The sequence below is a fragment of the Nansenia antarctica genome (genome assembly GCF_963989245.1).
Source record: "Nansenia antarctica genome assembly, chromosome: 1".
Taxonomy (NCBI): Eukaryota; Metazoa; Chordata; class Actinopteri; order Argentiniformes; family Microstomatidae; genus Nansenia; species Nansenia antarctica.
The window spans coordinates 78,880,346-78,889,416 of record NC_137674.1 but is presented as its reverse complement, the minus strand read 5'-3'; the positions used below and the strand labels follow the sequence as shown (position 1 = coordinate 78,889,416).

Here is a 9,071-nt window from a genome sequence, read left to right as displayed (position 1 = left end):
ATTATAGTAGCACCATTTACTTACAAGCTGTAAATTGGCAGCAACGACTTTATTCTGAAAACAGCTAGGTGACCTTATGACATATGATTAATGGAAGGGTCTATTCTTCAGCTTTTGTTGTACAGTATGAGAACAAACTAACAAGCACAGCTAATATGCAGTGGAGTATAAATGAAACAAAAAGGATACAAATAAAAATACATACTGTTCATGTCATGGTGTATCGGTGCTGTGCTCATTATTTTTGAAGCGTTTAAAGGTGAAGCAGAAGAAGCAATGTTTGTTTATGCACAGCGTGACTTGTTCTATGACACATTTCTCAGCATGAAAGGATGCCTGTCATCATTGGTGTACGCTCACTCTACACTCTACTCTAACAATGCCTGTCTTTCCGCACACACATACGCATACGCATGCACATACACACAAACACATGATAGATTATTTTTTTCCTGCCAATTACTGAAGTAGGAACACTCTCATAATCAACTATTATTAGTTATCCATTTCACTGTCTGTGACGGTGAGCAAAAACAAACCCAACTCATACCTGGGGGGTATTCCATCAACATTGCTAAAGGAAAATCCAGGCTTATTCTGATAGGTTTCGCAAGACTTCCTTTAGCAACATTGATGGATTCAGATTCAGATTCAGATTCAGATAACGTTTATTGCCATTATGCTTGACACATATAGGAATTTGCTTTGGCATTACAGAAGGTGCATTTATGCTTTTTTCACATATATATGAACAAAACAAGTACAATACAAATGCAAAAACAGGCAAAAACAGGACAACACAGGACAGACAGTGCATGGATAGTGCTGTAAATAAAGTGCAGTGCAGAGTTATTCAAGGTCTAGTGCATGTTCAGTCCTGGGCAGACTTGGAGGCGGGGGGGAGGGGGAAGCCAGAGTCATTTAGCAGCCTGGCGGCTGAGGGGTAGAAACTGAGCCTGTGGCGGGCCTTCAGTGCCTTAGGCAGCCGCAACCTTCTTCCAGAGGGAAGCAGGGTGAGGAGGCCGTGGCCGGGGTGGAAGGGGTCGGCCATGATCTTTCTTGCCCTCCACAGAGCTCTGGTGTCATGCAAGGAGTTGAGGGAGGGCAAGGGACAGCCGATCACCCTCTCTGCTGAACGTATCACCCGCTGCAACTTGGCCTTGGAATCCCCCCCCTAAGCGTTCACCACAGGCTAATCCAGCAGAACTTGTGTCTCCCGCTCACCAAACCCAAACATCAACAATGACACCAAGCAGACATCTACTCTATAGTAGTATCTACTCTATAGGGTGGCATTTGGGCCTTCCAATTCCTCAAGCAAAGTCAATCATTCCAGGAGCGTATTTCTAAACCACCTCTGGAGCAGCCAATAATGTAATAATTACTGTTGATGTAATAACTGCCAATAACATAATATTTTTTCTGTTCTTTGTAATGTAATAAAAGTCGATAATGCAATGTACCAATAATGTAATAACATTTCTGAACCAATAACGTGATAACTTTTGTGCATCATGTAATACGTTATTACATTATTAGCTGGGTTAAAAAAAAACATGCACAATCTAATAACTGGAGCCGATAATGTAATAATATACTTATATCACTTTAAGTTTTATTTATTGGCTATAAGGTGTCACACTTACCCTTACTGCCTCTTTGAAATAGCTGCTCAAAAACCTGACCAACCCCCCCCCCCCCCATACACACACACACACACACACACACACACACACACACACACAAAGATGTGTTACCAAAGTTATTTTTGTAGGTCATGTTACTATATTTTTCAGTGTAGAATTTTGCATTAAGAGGTTGAACGTTGAACACAAAGGATTCTAGTTATTTAAATACACTTGATTAAAGATTATATTTTTCATGGAAAGAAGTGGTGGTCTTTTTTATTTGAGAACAAAGCATCTTCAAAGATCTTTCATATTATACAACATAACAGTAATTGTCTGTGTTTGCACTTTGTTTTACAAGTGTGCTCTCACTTCATTTGGTACTCGATGAAGGAGTAGAAGGCAAATAAATATTGTGTGTGTGTGTGTGTGTGTGCGTGTGTGTGTGTGTGTGTGGGTGTGTTTTCTCATAGTTAGATTCAGGGTTCAGGATTGGTCAGGTTTTTGAGCAGCAGTAAGTGTTATGGAAGTCTGACACTTGATAATAAAAAATGTTTTATACATAGTGATATGACACCAATGACATTATCACATTATCGGCTCCAGTTGTTATATTTTGAAATAATTTTTTTAACCCAGCTAATAACAATAATAACCAGTCAATAATGTAATAACTTATTACATAATGCACAAAAAGTTATTACGTTATTGGTTCAGGAAATATATTACATTATTGACCAGATATTACATTGTCGACTTTTATTATATTAAGAGCAGAACAATTATTACGTTATTAGCAGTTATTACATTAACGGTAGTTATTACATTTTTGGCTGCTCCAACCACCACTACACATCTCTCCTTGTTGACATCTGTCACCTACCATAGCATTCGCTTTCCATAAACCTACAGTGCAGGCTGCCATGGCAACCGTGCCACCGTGTCAGCGTGAGTGCAGTACAGTGTGTCTCATGCTGTCCCACACTCATGACAGTCCAATTAGCAGTGAGCTTGTAGGAGGAACTGACTTGCCTTTTTCACAATGTTATCAGATCAGAACAGCCTCTATCTCTGTGACACTATTGATTGTGCAGTGGCATAACAAACAGAGAGTCTGCAGAGGGGCACCCCGGGGCAGGGAAAGGCTCTTGTTACCTCAGCATCCACAGAGCCCTCTGTGGAAGCGTGATGTGTATCTACGTATGGTACCAGCCCACTGCTGATAACCCAGAGAGAGGTAGAGGGGAGGGGAGACAGGAAGGGTTACAGTGATAAGGACTGTTCTACTGGAAGCAGAGTTAACCATCAACATCCAGGGGGGGAGAGAGGCAGAAAGGGAGAGAGAGAGAGAGAGAGAGAGAGAGAGAGAGAGAGAGAGAGATAGGGCTGGACATAGACAGAGGAGAGAGACAGTGAGAGTGAAGGAGGGAAGGAAATACAGATTGGGAGAGAAAGAGAGAGGGAGAGAGAGAGAGAGAAAGAGAAGAAAACATGAATAACAGTAATGTGGAAACGTTTTTTCCAACCAGCACATCCACATTTCCAATCAGTTCACATGCATATATTGAGATGATATGGCGGGACAACTAAACATGTGCTATTATTATTTGCTTCACATTGCGATTCTTAATATAGAAGAGTTACAGATGACACATTCATTCTATTGATGCTAATCTCATAAGCGTATTACTGAGGCGAATGCTGCCCGAAGCCATTAAGTATGATGGAAACGTTTTTTTTGTGTGGTGTCCTGTTGCATTACCAATCTAATGTTTCAGACAAATCATTAATTCATGACCTCACCGTGACCTATATTTGGTCATATCAGTGTCATTATAAACCAAGATTTGCTCTCACCTGTTTCAATAGCACCTTCCCTGACTCATTACTGAATTTTGTTGGTCTTTCTGTCTCTCACACACGTACACACACACACACACACACACACACACACACACACACACACACACACACACACACACACACACACACATTGTGAATCCTGAGAGAATCCTGAGAAGTTAAGAAAATTCAATTAGCAGGTGTCAGGAGCAGACAGGCTTATGACTAAGGCAGATGCTGTATCGGATCTGACAGCCAGCATGTTGTAAGTCCTACACCCCATGACTCCCCCTTCACTTCCCATCCATCTCCACACACTCACAGGCCAACCCTTTGCTTCAACAAGGCCTGCCTGGTACAATACCATCCTACTCACAGACCTTCAATTTGCTCCTGCTAAAGAATGCTTTGCACCACTAAGTTTTAGCTCACATGGCTGTTGGTCTTTGTTCAGCAATTTTTCAGTTAGTGTAGAAGCAGAGGGCAGTGGCCTCATTTATAAAAAAGTACTTGAACGTCATCTTTGACTTGCACATAAGCAAATCTTTCTAAACGGACGTAAGCATTATTTATAAAACCTGTTGCGCTTGTTTAAAATTGCGTACGTACTTCCGTCTTTAAATACCAAATATACTTGAAATTGAACGCAGGTGAATGAGCTTTGTATTTACGCCCTGTGATAGCGGCTCAATTATAGCGGCTGAATTAAGCCAAGTGAGCGGGAGAGGGCAGAGAAGGGTGGCTCCTCTGTAAGTTGCATTTGTAACATTTGATCATGACAACTAACCAGGCAAATGCTTATACTGTAATAATATAATGGTCTTATTCTTATCAGGTGACATTGAAAACATGGGCCAGAACGATCGCAAGGATTCTAACCCTAACCCTAACCCTAACCCTAATCCTTGCGATCGTTCTGGCTCGTAGGGCCTAACCCTAACCCTAACCCTAACGAATTACTAAACCGAGGGAACTAATTACTAAACAGAGGGAACAGATTACTAAACCGAGGGAATGGATTCACACATCAAATACATTTTTTCTACCATGTGACCCCAGAGGGGCTCCGTAGTTTTCTACGTACGACACGGGTAAGATCAAATTTGATCCAAAGTACTTTCTAATGAGGCCACAGGTCTGAGTGGGTGGGGACAATTAATTATGAAATCAAGATGTCCATTATCCTTAGCCAACCAGGATTTCACTACGAATGTTGGAATGGATAATCATTTTTGCCAAATATATATATTAATATAATATCAACTTGTAGGCAACGAATGTAACCACAAAGTGAATAGTGTCTATGATATCATAATCTAAGCATAATCAAAGCAGGGTGGATCCTAACTCGAGATCTGCGTGTAAGTCAGTTCATTGCGCAAATGTCCCATTGATAGACATGAATGCAAGACTTAAGCAAAATGAGTTACGAGCGTGGATCTGGAGTTAAGATTCCACTGTCAACAAGCCTAAAGTGGTGGGCCAAATTCAACCTGTCTCCAAATGTGTGGGGTCTAATGAACCTGTTCTCATTCTCATCTCATTTGATATCTTACCTTATCAAAGACATTCACGGTTCCATGATTTAATTCATAGTTGGAGCTGATGTGATAAGAGTAGATTTGTGCAACATTAGATTAGATTAGACTAGTTTCAACTTTATTGTCATTGCAGAGTACAACAAAATGCAATTTAGCATCTAACCAGAAGTGCAAATAGTGATATAAAACATGATATAAAACATGACAGTGATAGTGATGGCATGGCAAGTACGGTAGTTAGAGGTTGTTACGTCCGTAGTGTGTGGTCCTGTGTGTTTTGTTTGTTTCTTGTGTTCTCTCCCAGGTGATTGTCCTTCCTCCTGCCAATTGCCATGGTGACAGCCTGATTGAGCACAGGTGTGCCCAATCCTCAATCAAGGGTGGAGGGAGGATAAAAGCCTGGGAGAGACACTCAGATGGTGCTGTCATGCCAAAACCTGCCGCTGCCAAAAGCTGCCGGGCCATCAGCGCGTCACGACCTAACGAGTCACGACCAGCTGGCACGCGTCACGACCAGCTGGCGACTGTGACGCGTCAGTCTAGTGTTTTTGAAACCTCCGTTTTGGCCGCCATTAGCGAAAAGCTTTAATTTGGCTCTACAAGTGTTAATATGTCATTTTATGAAGTTTTAATATGTTTTCAGGGGAGAAAGTAACCATATATATTCACAAAATGTATCCGGTTTATCAAAATAACCCTTATATCTATCTGATCTGACGGTTTTTTTCACAACGTTATTACTTGTCACTTTAAGGCCCAGGAGGGAGTTAGCGATTAGCGATGTTTAGCTTAGCTTAGTTTAACAGAAGTATCTTCACTTTTAACATGACTTCCCGTGGTCGTAGAGGGCTGGTCGACGGCTTAAAATGACCGTGTAGACCTGTAGACCTTATCCAGCTATAGTCTTGTGTTTCTACCCCGGGCATAGCCGGTGTTATTCACGGACAAACACTCCTGTTAGAGTGGTTCTAGTACACTGGACATAGGTAACGCATAGAGAGGCTCTATACACTGACATAGGTAACACATAGAGAGGCTCTATACACTGACATAGGTAACACATAGAGAGGCTCTATACACTGCCATAGGTAACACATAGAGAGGCTCTATACACTGACATAGGTAACACATAGAGAGGCTCTATACACTGACATAGGTAACACATAGAGAGGCTCTATACACTGACATAGGTAACACATAGAGAGGCTCTATACACTGACATAGGTAACACATAGAGAGGCTCTATACACTGCCATAGGTAACAACATCTCTTCTAAGCCCAGTTTATTCCGTTCTCTATTGGTTAAGTGCTCCCGGTTTCAAAAGAAAGAAACGGAGGTCTGATCAGCAGATCATTTTCTCATAAAGTTGCAAACGCAACTCAGCAATTCAACTTAATAAAAAAAATGCGCGTTTCGTTCAAGATCCATTAGAGTAGGACATGTACAGTTATGATAACTACAGTCATATGTAACTTTTGGACTAGTATAGTAGTTGATATTGTAATAAAACGTGCCAATGTCAGACGATGAACAAACACACCACGAGTCCACACTGATTCAGAAAACAGAATAAACTGTATATATAAATACACAACACTTCAGGGGGATAACGTTTGCAAAAGAACTGTACAGGTTACAATCAGGTATATAATAATAGTTAGGGAGTAACATATCATTCACAAATTCAACAATAATAGAACAGATAAATACACAGATAGCCCTGCTACGTCCTCCGTGAGGGCCCGTTCCCCTGTACATAAGTCCCTGTCCAGCCCTGCTACATCCTCCGTGAGGACCACCTCTACCACATCCTGGTGGTGTGTCTGAGGTGGTGGTGGTGTGTCTGAGGTGGTGGTGGTGGTGGTGTGTCTGAGGTGGTGGTGGAGGGTTGGGGTAACATCTGGGAGGTTAGGGGATAACATCTGGAGGGTTGGGGGTAACATCTGGAGGGTTGGTGGGTAACATCTGGGGGGTTAGGTAACATCACACCAATCAGCTCTCCTGTTGAGGTAAGCAATAACCATCTTGTTAGTGTAAACACACAAACAAGCACAGATATGTACAGTCAAAATAACATTTTGTGAGTAAACACATTTCTAAATAATCCCTATTCAATGTGACTTACCAGTGTACTGGGTGGATGGGGATGAAAGGTAACTGTCCAGATGTAATTTTGTCCAAAACATCTTGGTGCTGTGTGAATGAATGAGCATACATTTAATGTATTAGTAATGAAACAATCAATATGAACATTTAAAAATAACAATGATGTAATTGTGGCTCATACTTGCAGTAGCCTGAGGTAGAGGTGGTCCTCACGGAGGAGGTAGAGGTGGTCCTCACGGAGGATGTGGTAGAGGTGGTCCTCTCTGAGGATGTGGTAGAGGTGGTCCTCACGGAGGATGTGGTAGAGGTGGTCCTCACGGAGGATGTAGCAGGGCTGGACAGGGACTTATGTACAGGGGAACGGGCCCTCACGGAGGACGTAGCAGGGCTATCTGTGTACAATCTGGAAAATACTTAAAAAACAACTTTACAAGCAGTACAAACAAATTCATTAGGAAACATAATATTAATTGACACACAAGACGAATGGAAAAACTTGAAACACCTCCTGCAGGATACCTGAAGCTCTGGTCGGATGGTCCTCCTGCAGATGCAGTGCACACTAACGTCCATAGTGTACACTGACTGGGCCGTGCGTGGACACCGTATGGAGCTGGGGAATGGTGTCAGGTGCCCATCCTGAAAGCAGGAAAAGAGGTGCTTACGCATAGCAGACTGATCAAATTCCTTGCTTGCTGGGTCCTCACCTCTGCAGCATGTGAGACTGTTCGCAATAGCAAACAGCCCACAGTCTGAGCTGCCTCTCTGCTGCTGGACATCAGGCCACTGCAGAAGGACCTTGGGACCTGAAAAAGAGAGGAGACCTGTTATTTGAGAAATGAACTCCTCGGTCGACCCGTGACCAGAGGAGTCATAAACGTTAACAGTACCTACCTCGCAGTTGATGTTACTTACCGTAACCCAGTGATTTGAACAAACATTTAAAATCTGAACAAACCCCTGGGTTGATGCAGGCACGGAGGAGAGGAGGGAGAGGGACGTTGTGGCGTAGAGGCCTCCTACATGGGGATGTTGAGCCTGTAAAAGAGCCTGAGCATTGTCAATGGAGAGATCATTCAGCCAACAATTGGGATTCTGAACGAAAGGCCTAAGCCCCTCCACCCTGCTACGTAAAGCTGGACAGGCCCGCCCCAGCTGAGCATCTGTGATGATGACATCTAGCAGCTGAGATGGTGCCTAAAAAACATAATGATGTTGGGTTAAAGGGACTGTCATGTTACAGTACTCAGCCATTGGAATTTTGATTATTTAAAATGAATGAAGCTAGGATTTTTAAGTGTACCTGAAGTGAGTCCCACTCCGGCTCAGAGTTTAGCGGTTCAGGGTCATCAGAACACACTGGCTCCGGTGGATGGGACACAGCTTTCTGAGTGGGCGGGCAGGCTCGGAATCCTTAAGTCAATCAACAAAACAATTTTAGAATGACATCTTGTGGTAAAAAAAATACAGTTTCACATTACATTAACTTTAAAATGTGAACTGTATGTTACACTTACTCTTCCGCAGAGGCTTCACTGAGGCATAGGGGGTTTTGGTTCCCAGTTGTTGGCCATCCAAGGTCTCCAACTGCACCAAATTGTTGTCCCCAACCTCAGTCACCCTGAAGAAAATATGTATTAATAATGGCAAAATTGGACATCACACATCACCCTCTCATTCTGAATATTCTTAAAAGTCTAACATTTACCGGTACGTAGTTGGCCAGTCTGGGTCCATTGTGCCACCAGGTCTCCCACGTTTCCTCTCATTCTTCTTCAGGACCTCCATGCCCGGGAGGATCTCAAACCGCTTGGTTCCCTTCTTGATCCTCTTCCGGTAGCTTTCCCGCTGTTTCTCCTGGGCCTTCTCCACGTTGAGTCGCACCTTGATCGTTGAAGAAAAAGCGAAGCAGCAGAGATTGTAATTCTCTGTTGTGCAGTATAGCTCTGTAT

At 42.7% G+C, this 9,071-nt stretch overlaps 1 long non-coding RNA gene across 1 annotated transcript; it reads right to left on the bottom strand.

The window, feature by feature from the left end:
• Positions 1 to 6,839: 6,839 nt before the first annotated feature.
• Positions 6,840 to 7,433, bottom strand: LOC308164687. The gene is made up of 3 exons (XR_013937653.1): positions 7,301 to 7,433; positions 7,139 to 7,206; positions 6,840 to 7,014 (listed from the first exon to the last, which is right to left on the bottom strand). It is a non-coding gene; the product is annotated as an uncharacterized lncRNA (long non-coding RNA).
• Positions 7,434 to 9,071: the final 1,638 nt, after the last annotated feature.